The sequence below is a fragment of the Carcharodon carcharias genome, chromosome 11 (genome assembly GCF_017639515.1).
Source record: "Carcharodon carcharias isolate sCarCar2 chromosome 11, sCarCar2.pri, whole genome shotgun sequence".
Lineage (NCBI taxonomy): Eukaryota > Metazoa > Chordata > Chondrichthyes > Lamniformes > Lamnidae > Carcharodon > Carcharodon carcharias.
The window spans coordinates 52,397,994-52,417,714 of NC_054477.1; positions in this window are offsets into that span (position 1 = coordinate 52,397,994).

Consider the following 19,721-nt stretch of genomic DNA (forward strand, 5'->3'; position numbering starts at 1 on the left):
AAATTACTACCATAATAACTATTAAACACATCCCCAAATTAATCACTCCCAGATAATCTTCCCCTAGGCAACAACAATCCATAGACTTTAAACAGGCACCAGGCAAAGCACATTTTACCTTACAAATTCAAAATGAGGTTCCTTTCAATTTGTTCCTTTGCAGACACAGCTGTAGGCTTACAGGCACTTGGATATCAAAAGCTTCTCACTTCCACACACAACACTCTTCTGTACATACCTAGCCTTCCCTTTGAATATAAATTCTCATGGTATGACAAGACTCTTTGAACTCCACCTCTTCCAACAATAAAACCACTTTCATAGTACCAACTTTATTAGTAATATAAACATGTTGCTTGGTGTCTCCTAGCTTGGTGCAAGATTTCATCCCCAGTCTTTAAATGGTTTATTCAACAAAATGAAACGTTCCCATTACCTTACTGTGCAACATCTCAAAACTACTATGCCTCAAAGCACCCAGACTGTTGACTTTAATCCAGTTAAGACACACACACAGACACAGACTCTACTATAAGTCCCATTTAAAATAATTTCCAATAACATTATATACATTAATATCTTCATGACACAGCTAAACAAAATAAGTGACAGCCATTCACTGGTTCCTTCCTCAGGGCAATGCCTTGATGAATCATAGTCAAGCTGCCTGGCTTAAATGTCAAATAATGCTTGGCTGTTAACTGTCAGTTACCATCAACTGTTGCATTCTCCATGGCAATGCCTCTACCAATCAGCACTCTCCTCTCATACAGACAAAAAGCTTCAACAACATGTCTCTTTTTTCAGCAATACTAAATGGTAATAAGTTTTACTTAATGTAAACAATTTAAAATAAGATTCCCATATTTCACAGCAATGTACCTTTCCGAAGTGCAATGCAAACTGCTGGCTAGTTTGTGTGTGCCACAGTGGCTAACTCCATTCAATCAGCCAAATCTTCTTGGAAAAATAAGTGCATGCCAATGTTAGTGCACAAATCGGCAGAAATTTCAGGGGAAGAATTGATATGCCATGAGTTCTTAATCTCCAGAACTTGCTGGTAGACTTACATCATTCCAACATTTTCCACACTCAAATGCCATCTTGCTCTTAACCCTGTTATTTTTAAGAACCTGCTGGATCTGCACATTAATGCCCAATAAATTCACTGGAGAAAATAAGGGCACAGAATTAACAATATTGGTAAGGCAATGCCCGTCAATCTCTCTGGGCCAGGAAGGGAACAAATTAAATCATTTTTGCAATGAACAACTTATTTCTGGAGCTTTTAAAGAGTCACATTTTATTTTTTCTTTTACTTTTTCTTTCTCTCAACTGTGGCCAACTGGCTAGCACTTACCTGTGAGTCAGAAAGTTGAGGGTTCAAGTTCCACTCCAGAGACCTGAGCATTAAAATTGAGGGGCAAACAGTATTGCAGTACTAAGGGAGTGTTGCACCGTCGGAGATGCTGTCCTTCAGTTGCAACAATAAACTGAAACCCTGTCTGCTCTTTAAAATGAATGTAAAAAATTCCATGCCACTATTTTGAAGAAGAGCTGGAGAGTCATCCCTAATGAGGCTGGAGGAAGGTTTGTAGTGGAGATCCCCAGAGGTCAGTGCTGGGTCCCTTGCTTTTTCTGATATATATATTAATGACCTGGACCATTGTGTGCAGGGCACAATTTCAATGTTTGTGGATGATACAAAACTTGGAAGCATTGTGAACTGTGAGGAATATAGTGTAGAACTTCAAAAGCACATAGACAGTTGGTGGAATGGGCAGATAAGTGGCAGATGAAGTTCAGTGCGGAGAAATGTGAAGTCATTCATTTTGGTAGGATGAACATGGAGAGACAATATAAAATATAAAGAGTACAATTCCAAAAGGGTTGCTGGAGCAGAGGGACCTGGGTTTATATGTGCATAAGGCATTGAAGGTCACAGAACAGATTGAGAGAGCAGTTAATAAAGCATACAGTATTGTGTCCATTGCAGAAAAGATTCATGAGAATGGTTCCAAGGATAAGGAACTTCACGTATGAAGATAAATTGGACAAGTTAAGACTGTTTTCCTTGGAGAAAAGGAGGCTGAGAGGAGATCTGGTAGAGGGGTCTGGTTAGGGTAGATAAGGAGAAACTGTTCTCACTCGTGAAAGGATTGAGAATGAGAGAGCACAGATTTAAAGTAATTGGTAAAAGAAGCAAAAATGGCATAAGGAAAATCTTTTTTATGCAGTGAGTGGTTAGCGTTTGGAATGCACTGCCTGAGAGTGTGGTGGAGGCAGATTCAATTGAAGCATTCAGTCAGGAACTAGACTGTTATCTGAAAAGGAAGAATGTACAGGGTTATGGGGAGAAGTTGAGAGAATGGCACTAAATGAATTGCTCAGTCGAAGAGCCAGTGCAGAAATAATGGGCCAAATGGCCTCCTTCTGTACTGTAATAATTTGTGATTCTGAGATTCTATATCCTGCCCAATATTAATCCCTCAATCAATATCACAAAAACAAATTATCTGGTCATTGTCATGTTGCTGTTTGTGGGAGTTTGCTGTGCGCAAATTGGCTGCTGTGTTTCCTACATTACAGTAGTGACTACAGTTCAAAAGTACTTCAATGACTGTAATGATATGACACAAATTTACTTTTTCTAATTGACCCTGCCTTTTTTTTCAATCCTTAAATCTCATTGGCTAAGGAACTAGACTTGGTCCCATTGTTCACTAAAGTCTCATATGCCCTGTTGCCTTGTTACACTGTTATCAGCTTGTGCATGTAGCAAGATATGGGCAATGGTGTAGTGGTATCGTTGCTGGACTAGTAATCCAGAGACTCTGGGGACCTAGGTTTGAATCCTACCACAGCAGATGGTGGAGTTGGAATTCAATAAAAATCTGGAATTAAAAAGTCTAATGATAACCAATAATGAAACCATTGTTGTAACAACCCATCTGGTTCCAAAAACCCATAATGCCCTTTAGGGAAGAAAATATATTGTCCTTACCTGGTCTGGTGACTCCATGTGACTCCAGACCCACAACAATGTGGTTTACTCTTAAATGCTCTCTGGACCAAGGGCAATTAGGGAAGGGTAATAAATGCCAGGGCAGTGACACCCAAATCCCTTAAATGAATTAGAAGAAGATGCCACAATTATATTCAAACTGAAGGATACATGAAAAGCATTTTAATGGCCCATGCCATGAAATGCCCTGCTCCAATAAGATTTAACTCTATAACTTTTCTGTTTTCAATTTGTTTATGCACACATGCCTATATCTCTTGGTTACTGTGGAGTAAGTGGAGAAAGAGCCCACGTCACCTTCATTTAAGTTGCTAATACACATGGGTATTTTTGAAGAGTAACATTAATAATCATTGGGTGTTTATTGGGTGTCCCCAGACTGGAGCAGCTGAATGGGGCATCTGAGAGTGCAAAGTTCAGCTTGCTGCTGCTGAAATCCATGTTTTTGCATACATCATGTTTTAATGATTGAAGTATATAATTTTTTTTATGATGAAGTAGAGAATAAATCTTTTTTGATAGGTTTAAAAGAGCAATATAGGATCAAAATTACCATTGATAATACCAGACAAATGCTGAATGGATTTGCTTGAAATTCATTTTATTTTAAAAGGCATTGACCCTTTATTTTGGCTTACTGAAGTCTTTATAACTATTTTTATTTTCATATTTAAAATATCTCTAGTCTTTTAGGAGAAATTATTTTTGGCTTGAAAATCAGGCAGTTAAAATCAGGTAGTTAAATCCAAAATGCTGGAAAATGCACAAAGGAAAGCATCAAATGATCAAAAGTACTTGCCCAGAATCAGCATTTTTGGGGGGCCCTGTCACTATTTGCTAACACAGATCATACAAATTCTATTTGCTCCCAACATGTCCCCGCTTCTCCTGAATCTGATGGCTTATATCAAGGATAGATCCTGCTTCTCCTTTCTACATTTCTCCCATTGTGGTCCAGATTGCCACCTCTCTATACTGCACCTATAGTTCTGGAAAGATGTGAAGAAGAGACACAGGACTTACCTGGTGTATTAGGCACATAACCTGGGTAGGAGTGGGTGGAGGAACCTAGATTCCAAGGGGAGATTAAAGGGGATAATGCATGGTAAGGGAAGGAAGAGAAGTGGAAAGGTGGAGGGGTGCAGAAGACAAGGGGTGGCATTGCTTGGCAAGAGATGAAGTGGATGAACAGGGGCAAGGCTGTAGTTGTAACAAAAGAGGGGGAAATGGATGGGATGAAGGGGTGATGGAAAGGGGCAGAAGCTGGGAATGGCACTGGGAGGGGAAGGAAGAGGCGTGACAACATTAATTGAAGGAGTGGGGCAAAAGAATGCCAACATGATGTAAGCAATGGGGTGGAGTATCAATTTAAACAGGGGAGTGTGGAAGAAGGGTAGCAGCTTAACTAAGTTGCAGGATAGAAGAAAGCCAAAGAAGAGGAAACAAAATATCAACATGAGCTATAAGAGTTGGAGGAGGAAAGAGCATCTCTGTGAATGGGGTGAAATCGTAATCTACTCAGCATCTCTCTGAACTCGGTCTGGAGATGGTACAAGTGAAATTTAGCATAGAATGGCTGGATGTGGGAAAGTGGATGTTGAGGTAACTTTTGGTTAACCGTTGAAAATCCAAATATTGCCTTTATCTCCTTATTAAATTAACAAAACTATTTGTTATGAAGTATAAAAATTAAACAAAATGTTTGTCCGCCTAATATTTGCATTTTCCCATTAGACTTCCTTGTGTGAATTTTCTTCTTCCACAGCAAATGAAGAAATGTTGTGTACACATATCATTTAACTATCTACCTTTACACATCATGCCTGTACAGCCAGATTTTTGCAGGTACATAGACCTGAAACTGTTGATCAGATTTTACTAGCTTCCTAAATTGTCATTTAATCTCTCCTGATCTCCAACCTATCTCTGACCTTCTAATTTGCTCTACCTGTTCCATCTCACCTTTTCAACAAAACCCAGCACATTTCTACCTCTCTTCAGCTCTGAAGAAGAGTCATACAGGGGAGAATGTTCTCCCTGTCGGGGCGGGTGCTGAGCAGGAGTGGCTGGGTGCACAGCCAATCACCACCCATGATCGGATGCGTGCTGCCATTTTACGTGGGCAAGCCAATTAAGGCCCGCCCAACGTGACGCACACCCGGAAGCGCTGAGCGCTCCCTGTGTGGGCATGGGGAGGAGGGAAAGTCAGGGCCTAAACTCTTTCGCATATGCGCGCGAAAAAGCGCAGAAACAAAGCTGCCTCAGGGAGATTACTTTGATTATGAAAAATTTAAATAAAGAAAAAAAAAATTCAAACATGTCCCCTCATGCAACAGTGTCAGCTGGGACATGTCAATGAATTTTAATTTAAAAATTTATTTGATTTATAAATTCTTCATGAAACCTCATCCCACCCATGGATGAGGATTCATGATAAATGCAGAGGCCACCTGGGCTCTTTGCCTGCCCGCCAACCTTAAGGTTGGATGGGCAGCCCTGTTAATTGTTTCAATTATTCTTTAAGTGGCCTTAACAGGCCTTTCACAGTTTGGCGGGCACTCAGCCAACTCCAGTGTGTGCCCGCTGAACTGAAGATCAGAATGACACGCAGTGACATTGAATGATGCCCCCACATGCCAACCAGAAGGTTTAGGCCATGGATTCTGTTTCTCTTTCCAGAGATGCTGCCAGACCTGCTGAGTTTTTCCAACATTTTCTGTTTTTATTCTAAATTAGCATATTTGGTAACGACAAGTTCATTTGTATCTTCTCAAGTGTGATATGATTCTTATAGTTAAATTTTGACCTATCAACTATGAAATGATTTTTAGACAATGAATTTAACTGGTCACTGAATCAGGATTAGTCTTAAAATAGAGATTTAGGCGTTGCTACATGTTTAGAGGAGTTGATGCTAAATGTTGTTGCTGGTGTTAAAATCACTAATATTGCAAGTAGATTAACAATAATCTGCACAATTTAAGAAAGATTGCACTGGTGCTACCCTGCTAACAGTTTGAATTAGCACGCTGAGTAGATTATAGTTTTCTATTCTACTTAAATGCTACAGTGAAAGAAAGACAGTGCATTCACTTTTGCATCTATCACTTTAGTTGATCTGTAGAAAGCTGGGACCAGCTGGGCTGAGGTGTACTAGACAAGCTACTAACAATTACTAACTAATTCATAATTAAAATAACAGTACTATCTAAACAGGTGCGGATATATTAGTTTCTTATTCAAAAATGATTTGTTACGCCTGTCTGTATAAGTATTGGTATGGGAGGTTCCCTGGCGGCTGTCTCCAACCTTAAAGTGTTTGTAACATTGACAGTCACTTATAATGGTTAACTTAGCTGATTAACATTCCGTGCATGGACCCAACCTAATCACAGGGAGCAAAATGGATGTTTGCAGCTCCTCAATGTAGCAATGATGAGGGTTGGCCTGTGAGTGAAGTCAGTAAATGGATGAAGACTGCTGTATGCTCTTTTATTGCTGGAAGACAAACTATGACTCAGGAAGAATGTATTCAGTGGGTAAGTGAATGTGCAGAATCAAACAGATTATTGTCAATGGCCTCAAAAGATGCTGCAAATCTAATGCCTTTGATGACACAAAAACTATGTGGAAACCAAGGACAACCTAGATGATATCAATTTCAAGCTGTTTAGTGAATTCAATAAATGTGATTTGAGGATTTCTGAAAGTTTTTGACCATTATTTTCCACTTGTTGCCAAGTATTATTGCCAGCTTATGTGATGCATTCAAGGAATTCAGTAAAAGTTCCCAAAGTTCTCCTTCACTAGGGTCTTCTTAAAGTCTTGGAAAAACTCAGCAGGTCTGGCAGCATCTGTGGAGAGAAACACAGTTAATGTTTCGAGTCCGAATGACCCTTCAACAGAACTAAGTAAAAATAGAAAAGAGGTGAAATATAAGTTGGTTTAAGGTGGGGGGTTGGGGGGATGGTGGGGGGGAGGACAAAAAGAGCTAGAAAGAGAGCCAGTGATAGGTGGAGATAACCAAAAGATGTCACAGACAAAAGGACAAAGAGGTGTTGAAGATGAAGCTCAATGCAAACTGGAGGAACAGCACCTCATCTTCCGACTAGGCACTTTACAGTCTTCCGGACTGAATATTGAGTTCAACAATTTTAGATCATGAACTCTCTCCTCCATCCCCACCCCCTTTCCGATTTTCCCCCTCCTTTTTGTTTTTTCCAATAATTTATATAGATTTTTATTTTCCCACCTACTTCCATTATTATTATTGTTTTTAAGTGTATTTCCATCCATTGTTTTATCTCTACCTTTTAGCCTATTTCGATCCCTTCCCCCCACCTCACCCCCACTAGGGCTATCTGTACCTTGTCTGTCCTGCTTTCTACCCTTAATTAACACATTCCTTTAGATAATATCACCACCTTCAACACCTCTTTGTCCTTTTGTCTGTGACATCTTTTGATTATCTCCACCTATCACTGGCCCTCTATCCAGCTCTTCTTGTCCCACCCACCCCCCGACCTTAAACCAGCTTATATTTCACCTCTTTTCTATTTTTACTTAGCTCTGTTGAAGGGTCATTCAGACTCAGAACGTTAATTGTGCTCCTCTCCACAGATGCTGCCAGACCTGCTGAGTTTTTCCAGGTATTTTTGTTTTTGTTTTGGATTTCCAGCAGCTGCAGTTTTTTGCTTTTCTCCTAAAGTCTTGTTTGGGTTGTTGTGGACTAATTGATGGGGATTGATAGCCATGGTTAGTTAACATTATCACTGCATCATATGACTACCAGGATGGTAGGTAGTGAACTGAATGAAATTTAGGAATTGCTAGATGGAAAAAGATTATGTTCTTATGTTCCAGTCAATGCAAGTTGAAACATCATATCATCTTGTTTTGTCATTTGAAAATATTTATGGTGATCATTAGAGTTTTATTGCTATCATGACTCAATGTAACTAGTTCATACAGAATTAAACAGAAATGATTGTTAATTCAATGTTTTACACATATCACATATTCCGTAGGGACCGTTCCCTCCGGGACGCCCTGGTCCACTCCTCCATCACCCCTACACCTCAACCCCCTCCCACGGCACCTTCCCATGCAACCACAGAAGGTGCAACACCTGCTCCTTTACTTCCCCCCTCCTCACCGTCCAATTGCCCAAACATTCCTTTCAAGTGAAGCAGCATTTCACCTGCACTTCCTTCAATTAAGTCTACTGCGTTCACTGCTCCCAATGCAGTCTCCTCGACATTGGAGAGACCAAACGCAGACTGGGTGACCGCTTTGCGAAACACCTTCAGTCTGTCCTCAAGCATGACCCAGACCTCCCTGTCACTTGCCATTTCAACACACCACCCTACTCTCATGCCCACATGTCCGTCCTTGGCCTGCTACAATGTTCCACTGAAGCTCAACACAAACTGGAGGAACAGCACCTCATCTTCCGATTAGGCACTTTACGGCCTTCCGGACTTAACATTGAGTTCAACAACTTCAGATCATGAACGTTCACCTCCATCCCCACCATCTTGCTGATCCCTTTTTAAAATAATTATTATATTTTTAAAATATATTTTTCTTTGCCCACCTATTTCTATTATTATTTTTAAATGTATTTCCATCTGTTGTTTTATCTCTACCTTTTAACCTTTTCGATCCCTTCCCCCCACCCCACCCCCACTAGGGCCATCTGTCACTTGCTCATCCTGCTTTCTACCCTTAATGTCACCATTAGCACATCCTTTAGCTAATATCATCACCATCAACACCCCGTCGTCCTTTTGTCTATGACATCTTTGGCAATCTCTCCTTTGCCTCCACCTGGCCCTCTATCCAGCTCCACCTATCCCACTCTCCTTAAACAGCTTATATTTCACCTCATTTCTATTTCTCTTTAATTCTGATGAAGAGTCATACGGACTCGAAACGTTAACTCTGTCTTCCTCTCCACAAATGCTGTCAGACTTGCTGAGTTTTTCCAGCTATTTTTGTTTTTGTTTCAGATTTCCAGCATCTGCAGTATTTCGCTTTTAGTTTACACATATCAGTTCTTTAATGAGTACACAAAGCACACTTACATTATAGAGATAACACAAAAACCACAGCTTGTTTGCACAGAGGTCTAACCCTATTGGAAAAGAAAACCTAAATTAGGTATAACAAGTCAAAGAAGTAATCTGCAGCTGTTGCCTAATGTCAGTTCATCATTCCTATGAAGAAAGAGAACTTGACATCAGAACCATTGAATCTCAACCAAGTGTCACTGCACGTCACCGGCAGGCTAGCAGTACTGGGTGTGGCCTCCATGTTCCCTAGACACAAACTACTTCTTGCTTATTTACAGAGCAGGTCTGACCTCCATAGTCACTAGGTCACAGTGCCTGCCATTTCTTCCTGTAGCAATACCTTAAAGGGAAGAGTGATAAGCTGAAAAAACACATACATTGGAGTAATTCAATACTGGCCTCAAGTATCATAACTGGAATTGCCTTGATCTTACAAGCTGAGGAAATCTTTAACACTTATGGATCTGTTGCCATCCAACAATGTGGAAAGTGCATCAAGTAGTTATTAAACACTGCATCTAGCAAATTGGTTTAAGTTTATATATTGAAAATAAAAATCACAATTTTCTTTTTAATGGAGAGTTACTTAATTTCATTAATTAATACAGATTATTTAGTTTAAATATTGTAATGTTTTACCCTGCCTTTTATAACAGGCAGAACAATGACCTATGTAATCCTAGACTGGATTATGCAACTGATGGTTACTTAACACATAAAAAATTACAAAAGGGGAAAAAGCATGAAAGCTAAAAGGACCCTTCTTCCAACACAACATTTACAATTATTAACGTCCAAGACTCACTCCCCATTTACTCCATTTCCTGAGGAAGTGACTAACGATTGGTAAAGCTCAAAAATGAAAAGAAAATCCTTGACCACCAAAGTAAAGTGGTGTAAAGCTCTTGGATGCCAGTATAACAACAACAACTTGCATTTATATAGTCTTTTAAAATATCACAATGTCCAAATACTTGACAAGTATAATCAATCACACTTTTGATACCGAGATATTGTAATGAGATATTCGGCCAGATGACCAAACACTTGGTCAAAGAGCTAGGCTTTCATAAGCACCTTAATGTAGGAAAGAGAGTAGAAAGAGACAGAGAGATTTAGGGATGGAATTCCAGAGCTTAGGGCCTTGGCAGCAGAAAACACAGCTACCAATGGTGGAGCAGTTTAAATCGGGAATGTTCAAGAGGCCAGAATTGGCGGAACACAAAAAACTCGGTAGGCTGTAGATTGGAAGCGATTACAGAGATCGACAGGGGCAAGGCCGTGGAGCAATTTGAAAACAAGGATGAGAATTATAAAGTCACGGGCCAGGATTTTCACCTTGTCGGGCAGGCATGGTGGGCAGGCCCGGGAACGGTTGCAAAGTCAACCGCCGCCCGTGATTGGGCCCTGGCATGGATTTCACGCTGGCTGGCTAATTAATGTCTAGCTAGCGTGAAATGTGCGCATGGGTGCGCGCAATGAAAGCTCCCTGAGGTACAGAGCTACCTCAGGGAGCTGAAGATTTGTAAACTCAAAAATTAAAAACTTAAGCAATGTTAAAAACATGTCCCCTCATGTGACTCTGTCACATGAGCAGGGACATGTTATGAATTAAATTTTAAAAATTTAATTTAATTGTTATTTGATGTTGGAAATCTCACCCCACCTGTGGATGAGGTTTCCTAAAAAATCCAAAGGCCGCTTGGCCTTTTCGCCTGACTGCCTGTCCGCTGAATGAAATATTGCGTGAGTGCGCAATGATGTAAGGACACTCACCGGACATCATTACGCATCATTTTACACTCGTTTGGGCCAGGAGCGGACCCCCCATGATGAGCGCAATATTCTGCCTGTGATCATATTTAGTCTGGAGATAACATAGGCTAATACACGTAACATCATAATCTACATCATCCTGATTTGTGACATTATGTACATGATTTTTAAAAATTCTTATGGTTACAACAGTGTCTGTAAAGTACTTGCATATCTTAAGATTTCAAATTCTTTTGTAAGTGCTTTTTACAGTACTACTGACATGTTCATGGTAACTGTCTAGTTGTACTATATTACAGTAGTTAACCTACTTTTTACACAAATAGCACACAGAGGAGTTTAAGCCCCTAATGTCTAAAATGCCCATACATAAAATTTGCCCTCAATGTCACTATATGTCCAGAAAAAAATTCAAGGGAGCTAACTAGTATAACATCAGTTATATTTTATGGGAGTCTAATTTAAATATCTATATGTGTGTAGTGGGTGGAGGTGGGGAAAGGGGCTGAAGTGTGTGATGGAACCTGTGGTTTCAAAGCTTGTATTTTTTGAATTGTATTAATTTCCCCTTAATTGAAAAGGGAAACTGAAAAGGGAAACTGAGAAATGAAACTGACCCTCCCAGTTGCAAAGGAAACTTAAGACTGAAACTGAGATGGAAACCAAAACTTCTGATTGAAACTATATAAAAGGAGACAGAGCCATCAGAGCTCAGTCCTTGATGAGTCCAGTGGTGCAGTACAGGCAGACTGAAGAAAACAGAGGTTAGGTCCAGAAGCCGAGAATAAGTAAATGCACAATTCCTGCAGCTGTTTCTGTTACTCAAAGATAATATTGGGTGGATCTATGCCATCCAGACCAGTTGAGGAGGTTCTGCAGACAAGTGCCCTTTTTGATTAAGACCAAATCCGTGGAACTCGGGTTGGTTATGTGCTGCAGTTGGCTGGAGATCAGGCTACATCCTAGAAGAGGAGTTGAAATTCTTTGTAAGGAAAACAGAGTTTTGAAGGACTTTGTGACTGAGTTTGATAACATATATGCTGGGTAGACTGCTGAGCCAATTTATAAGAACTGTTCTCACTGTAGCTGCCATTTAACATGTAATTTACAGTTTATAATTGCCACAATTTGCCTCTTAATTCATGTTTAACTAACGTTGACTTTGGGTTTTGGAGTATAGGTAATTAAATAAGATAGTATTTAGTGTTTGTTTTGTTTGATTCTTCTATAGTAAAAATTCTTCTGCTTTAAACCATGGAATCTTCTGGCTTCTTTCTTTTAGTAAATAACTGGGAATTTCAGATTTCTTCTACTTAAGCTCCTCAAGTCTTATATCATAGCTCTTTCCAATTACAATGTGAATCAGTTTAATTACATTGTTCTGCACCTTGTCCAATGCCTGTACACATTTTTTCACATGGTGACCATTGCCATCTCTCTGCACCATATTGCTTACAGGTGCTCTCTATCTTATTTTTTAGCCAGCTTTTCTCCTATCCATAATTGCAACCTGGTTTCTCCTGACTTTTAAGTTAATTAAAAGTCTTTCATGTAGATTATATCAAAAAGCTTTCTGTAAGTCTAAATAGATTTATTATGTACTGTATCTATAATGTCTTTAAAGAAGTTAGTTGACCCGGAAGATGTGTTACTCTCAAGTCCCTTTCACTCATCAAGTACCACCCACACTGGCATCAAATCCCTCAAATTGGATAGAAAATTACTGTAATCCTCTTGGTGAATACTTCATTTCAGATATTAATAATTCATCTATTTTCAAATTCAGCACCTTGTTTACCTTTTTGAACTTTATTTTATCTTTCTGAAGATTGCTTCCCAATCATATTTAGCATCCTGAACTCTTGGATCTGTTGTTATACCTAGCTTTCTTAACCTGTTTGGCAATTTCCTATACTTATGATAGAGGTATCCCCACCATTTCCCTGGTTACTTTGATATCATCTGTTTTATTTTTAATTTTGGAAAGGGACTACTTAGTATATATTTATTTTTGTGGATATACTTTTATATTGGGCTGTTTGGTCATTCATGCCTTTAGCTCTGCAAGTATAGTTTGTATTCCGAGCCTTAATGATGTTTTATACCCAAACTTTTCTCTCAAATCAGAATAACTTTAGTTCTTTTAGGCTATTCCCTCTAACTTTAGTGCTTGTAACAAGCATCCAAATTAATGCATATAACTTTGATTTTGCACAGTAAATCGCAAGCTGACTGATATTGCTTGTCATTCAATTAATTGATGGTTTTTGTACAAATAGCTCCTCCAGATTGAATAATCATCCAAGAGTTGTCAAGGTTCAAAAACTGAACTCACCCAATCATCACTGCAAGTTTTCTTCACTGAGGACATTTGACAGATCAACATGGCAGAGATCTATTGCTCACAGATCTCATCTGGAAGAATTCAGAAGCTGTCTGTCAAACAAGGTTTATCTAGCCATGGATTGAGCCCTGCCAAATGCTTTACTGATTGAATGCTTCATGATTGATGCACTAAAAGCATGAATTCCATAGCTATTTGATCTTTCCTCCTTCCTCCTAACATCAACAACTTAACTTCATCAGCATAGTTGCTTTGCCTTTTCGTATTTTGAAAGGCAAATCATTCTTAGGTCTGATTGTAGAATTTTGCAGTAACTTGCACTGAATAAGATAAAACTATCATAGTACTCGTATCATTTCAATTTGATTTGTGTATCATATATTATGACAAAAGCTTTTGTTTCGGCACATCTAATGCAGAACTGATTTGATTGGTAGTGAATTTCAAGAAATTGTCTCCCTGCCACCTGTGATTTCCCTAATATGAGTTCCCAGTAGATGCAAAGCCCTGCCAGGCTTCCAGCAGGTTTTGCTTTATACCAGAATTCACTTAGAACACAGGAAATAAACTTCATTTAAGAGCTTAACACTCAAACTAAATCACTGATGCAAGAAAATTTACCATTCCTTTGTTACTATTTAATTCATAGGTGGGTACACAAATGTAAAATGTTTTGTGACAGGAAGAACGTGATGAAACAATTTTTTAAAAGCAGACATTTTCTGAAAACTAGCAGTGACATATTTCAATGGGAAAATCTTACATTGTTCTCCAAAATAAGAACAAATTTGCTTATCAATTTGATCAGTATTTTGGAATAGCAAATCATCCAACTCATCCAGTGTGCCGAGTTGGCTTAGGCCTTCCTCAGACTTGTTCTAAATCTTAAAGCAACTCAAGAGTTCTGGAGCTCACTGGTCACTAAATGGACATCAATTCCAAATGCCAACTGCTTAAAATTTGGCAATACCTCTTACACATTTTTAGCTTTTCTTCTCCACTGGCGCTGATTTTTCTTTAAGCTTCAATTTTCTTTTCAATTCCAAAACAATGGTCAAGCTCAGAAAGAAAAATATTTCAAGGAGGATGATGGGCTCGTACACATGAAGTAGGTAGGATGTGATTGTGCAGGAATGTTAACCATCTTTAAAAAATGGTAAGCTCCCATTCCTTCACACAAAATGAGAGGCCCCAAAAATGAGGTTCCTAAATATATAAAAATTGAGACCCCAAAAGCAGTAACCCCCCACACACACAAACATACAAAAGTCTCCCCTATGCAGAAAAATGCAAGGCCTCTATATATACAGATGGAAAAATGATAGGCTAATTACTTTTAAGTTAGATTTAGCTAGCGGTATCTTTAACTAATATTAATTTGAATACTTTAAACTAAAGCGATCATCTTGCAATTTATGTGTAGCAGCATAAGGTTGGTCAAAGAACTTGAAGATTTTTTCTTTGGATCACTTCCAGGTTATGTCATGCAGCAGTAGAGAAAAAGCCTTGAAAAACAACAATTACATTTTTGATTTTGGATTAAGTTTTCCAATTCAAAATAAAACAGGAAACCAAAAATTATATGGGTATTGTAGGTAAAGACCAGCCAAACCTTTGATTGAAACATATAAGATCCTAAAGGGTCTTGACTGTGTGGATGTGGAAAGGGTGTTTCCTCTTGTGGGAGAATCTAAAACTAGGGGTCACTGTTTAAAAATAAGGGGTTGCCCATTTAAGACAGAAATGAGGAGAATTTTTTTCTCTCAGAGGTTTGTGAGTCTTCCTCAACAGGTGGTGGAAGCAGATTCTTTGACTATTTTTAAGGTAGAGGTAGACAGATTCTTGATAAGCAAAGGGTTGAAAGTTTATCAGGGGTAGGTAAGAATGTGGAGTTGAAGTTACAATCAGATCAGCCATGATTTTATTGAATGCCTGAGCAGGCTCAAGGGGTCAAGTGGCCTACTTCAGCTCCTAATTTGTATGTTAATATGTAATATGGTGCATGCTGATGAAATCCTCACAGACTACATGACACATTATATGAGTTATGTAGGGGTGTTGAATATATCTTTCAATGTTATTATTCAGGTTCCTCCATCTAGTTTTCTCTAACTTGGAAGTGGAGATATACTGTTCATAAATTTTTTGGAAGTAAGTTTTTGGAAGTGGTTCTGCAACATCCCGCAGCCTTTCAAAATAAAATTTTGATAGCTTGGTAGAAAAACAATTTAGTTCGCTAAAGGATTGTGGCATAATGTGGTAGACCATTAATTTTACCATAAAATATTTCACAAAATATTTCTGCTAGGTATCAGATGGAGGTACACGAGCAAGAGTTTGGAGATCATGAAAAGAATCTTTTGGAGTCCACCAGGTACGTTACATTTGGACCAGGCATAAAATAAGTCTTTCAAAGATATTGTATTCTGCATTTTTTCTATACTTGTTGACTTGCTGTTGGGAGACATGGCTGAAAAGGGTTAAAATACAGAATCCTGACTCCAGTATTCTAAAGAGACAGCACACAAAGTTAGACAAAAGACACAATTCTCTGACTAATCGGCATTCTAAAATTCTTGCATTCTGTGAAGTATGGAAAGTATCCATGTATGGTGATTGTGCTTAAACTTAATTAATGAATACCTGGAGACCTAGGGAGAAGCAAACTAAGAGAAACTTGCTTACTATAGTTTGTAGGAGGGTAGATAACAGGATCATTGAAGGCTGACTCAGCTTCACTCATGTCAACAGACCATTGTATTATTACACTGGAGCTCAGAAATGTATAGCTAGTTACATGTGAACCAGGCATTGTTAGTTCATGCTGCTAGGCTGGACATCCATATAAAAGAATTTTGATAAAAAACTTAAGAAACTAAGATATTTAAAACAGTGTATTGTGACACAAATTTTGCTTTGACTCGGAAAAGTTGAACTCCAGAATAGTAACTCAAAGGGAAGTACTTTATTTGAGATCTTTATGCTTTGAATAAATTAACTTTGCTTGTGAGCACATTGTCTTACCATCATTGGTCAAACACACATAACTATTTAACATTATTAGCACATTATTTCTGTTAGTATACACCAGTGACAATTTTTAGGGTATATTCAGGAATGACAGGATTCATTGGAAGAATGTGACCATTTAGTATTTGATCAGCGTCCCTAGCACTTTGTCAATTATTTTGCATGGGATCCCCAAGTTGAAAAGTTTGAAAGCAGTTGTTTTATGGGGGCATATTTGGCAGTAAGATTCAATTGGCTAGTTCTTTTGCCTCTGGATTAGTAGACTCCTGTTTTAAGCACCATGTCAAGGTTTGAGCTCATAATGCAGGCCAATACACAACTGTAAGACTTGGGGGAAGGCTGGATTATATGAGAGTCTATCCTTTGGATCAATAATAAGTTGCAAAGCCATTTTCCTGGTTCAGTGGCTAAAGTAGACATGGTCAGCCATGGGTCAGCTGGTAGCACTGAGTAATAAAGTTGGAGACTCAAGTCCCACTCCAGAGACTTAAGCACTAAAATCTAGGTTGACCCAGCAGTGTAGTAATCAGGAAGTTTAACATTTCAGATGAAATGTTAAACTTGTTTTCTAAGGTGTGTGTAAAAGATTCCATGGTGCAATTAAAAGAGCAGGGAACAATATCTGGCCAATATTTATCATTTAATCAACATCATAAAAAGCAGGTAATCTGATTATCATGCTGTTGTTTCTTGGAGCTTGCTGTGTGCAAATTGGCTGCTGCCGTTTCTGCATTACAACAACACTTCCAAAGTACCTCAATGGCTATAAAGTGCTTTGGGAGGTCATGAGGTTGCGAAAGGCACTACATAAATCCGAGTCTTTCTTTTGTAAAAACATTCATGTTACTAATTGAATCAGAAGGTGGCATTCTTCCAGTGCTTAAACCAATATTGTCCCCTCAATCAATATTATATAAAAAATTAACTGTTTAATTGTTGGTGCTGGCATGTTTGCTTACATAACAGTCGAGAAACAGCTGGAAGCATGATCTATGGTAGATAGTTCATAAAGAAAAGTTCTGGAGATATAAAGAAAGGGGTTAGGAATATATTTAATCTCTCAGATCGTTAACTGCATCTTAGTTAAAAAGTGCAACCTCTTAGAACAGAGAAGGCTGAGGGGGGACCTGATAGAGGTATACAAAATTATGAGGGGCACAGATAGGGTAAATAGGAAGAAACTTTTCCCCTTAGTGGAGTTGTCAATATCCAGAGGGCATAGATTTAAAGTAAGGGGCAGGAGGTTTAGAGGAGATTTGAGGAAAAGATTTTCCCCCAGAGGGTGTTTGGAATCTGGAACACACTGCCTGAGCGGGTGGTAGAGGCAAGAACTCTCATAACATTGAAGGAGTATTTAGATGAGCACTTGAAATGCCATAGTGTACAGGTCTATGGGCCAAGTGCTGGAAAATGGGTTTAGAATAGATAGGTGCTCGATTGTGGGCATGGACACGGTGGGCCGAAGGGCCTGTTTCTGTGCTGTATAACTGACTCTTTCAGTATGGTAAAGTTTGATGATTCTATTACTTTAAAGTTTTGATGCATTTTACCATCACTATATAAATGCAAGTATTAACTCATTGAAAACAATTTTACTGCAATAAGCTATCTTAACATTCATGGTAATGAAACCTGGGTAATGCTTACTCTCCCTCAAATAGTGCCATGGGATCGTTTACATTCGCCCGAGTGCAAGCAAGACTTTGACGACACATGTAAAGGCCTCGGACAGTGCAGTACTACTTAATGACTGAAGTGTCAGCTAAAATTCCCTGCTTGAGTCCTGGACCAAGGTTTATTGGAGGTTTGTTTTGTAGGCATAACTTTATGGATGGAAGTATAGCAACTGTTCCATAGTTTACAGTAAGCTAGAAAGTTTATTTTTCAACAATATTCGATGCATGAAAATATACAAAAGATGTATTTTATATGTGCTCTTAATTAATTAAGTTATAAGAGGAAACGCTAGATTGGATGTTATGGCTGCAAATCGTCCTTTGTTTCCGTAAAATATGGCATGGTGACGATGTGAAGAGGAATCCCGTGTCAGCCCGCCAGTCTCCAATAATTCAGAAGCTGAACGGGTGCTGAAATCCGAAGTCCATTCGCCCTTTTGAGAAAAAGGAACACAATTAACGAGCTGTTGAGCTTGTTAAAAAAACCAATCAACCCCAATTTTTCACTGCTAAATCCATTTATCGCTAGTCACACAGGAAAAACGTTGGGAGTGAGTTACGCCAGATATCCACATGGGTGGATGAAAAGGCCTGCAAACGGGACCAAGGCTGTATGTAACAGCAGAGGCTGCTGCTGAAGGTGCTGAAGCGTTTGGCTGTGAGTAGACTTGGTTCAGTTCGGTTTTATAACTGACATAATAATTGAGAGAGAGAGTGGGAACGGGGCCTTTAAATTCATGACCGGAATTGACTTCCAGTTCACAGTTTAGCCCTTCGCTTACTGGATGCTACGCCCTAAATGCCCAATTGGGCGCCAAACTCCCCTTCTCAACGCCAATTGGCCGATATTCCTGCCAGCTGAACACTCATTCGGCAGCTGATGCTTGATACAAGGTGCTGAAATGGAGGGGGTGGAAGCAAGTAGATCGTGCACTTCCCTTTCCACCTTTCTTACCCTGCCGGAACTGTAAAATTCAGCCCTCTGCGTGGTATACGTACCCTTATAATTTATGCCACCTAGAGAAATGCTGGGTAATACTGGTTTGTCAGATTCTATTTTTCTTTCAATATTTTTTCTTATCTGCTCGCAGCTTTTTTCTATATGCTAGACATTACATTTATCATTTGGCCCAACTTCTCTCATATAATACAGATGACTCCGATACAGGAAATGTATAATTAAATAATCAACCAGGATATCCAGTTCTTAAAGGAAGTGATTGACAGCTGATCTACGAAACATCTGTGTTCTTCGCACCTGCTGCACATTCTTTTGTCAAGGTTTCTTCTGTGGCAATGAATAAGTGTATGTGGACAAAAACCTTCCCCTCCCTTTAAAGATAATAGTATATATATATATATATATACACTTAATTTTTCAAGAAAATTTAAGGGTTGTAGGAATTTCCCTTTTACAGAGAAATAAACTTGCACACAAATAAAGCACTGTCATTAGAATTTGCTTTTTACTTAACTTTTACATTTTCTCTTCTCATCAACTCCAATTAAAAGTTAGCCCCCAATCCCAACTAGCCTGTAATCATAGTCCTCTGTTATGCTGTTAATATTTATTCCCCACTCTAAGCAACTTGTCTGAGTCTGGAAGTGACAAGCTCGCCCCCAAGTGGAAGATGAAGCAAATAAAAGCTGGGTTTAGACAGATTTCCAACCCAAAAGCACCAGGGCCTGGGGTTACCTTTGCCAAGTGACCCAGGAATCATTCATGGGATTATTAGTACACCACATGGATTACTTTCTCTTAGACTGCACCCCTCCTTGCAACAAAGGCGAACATT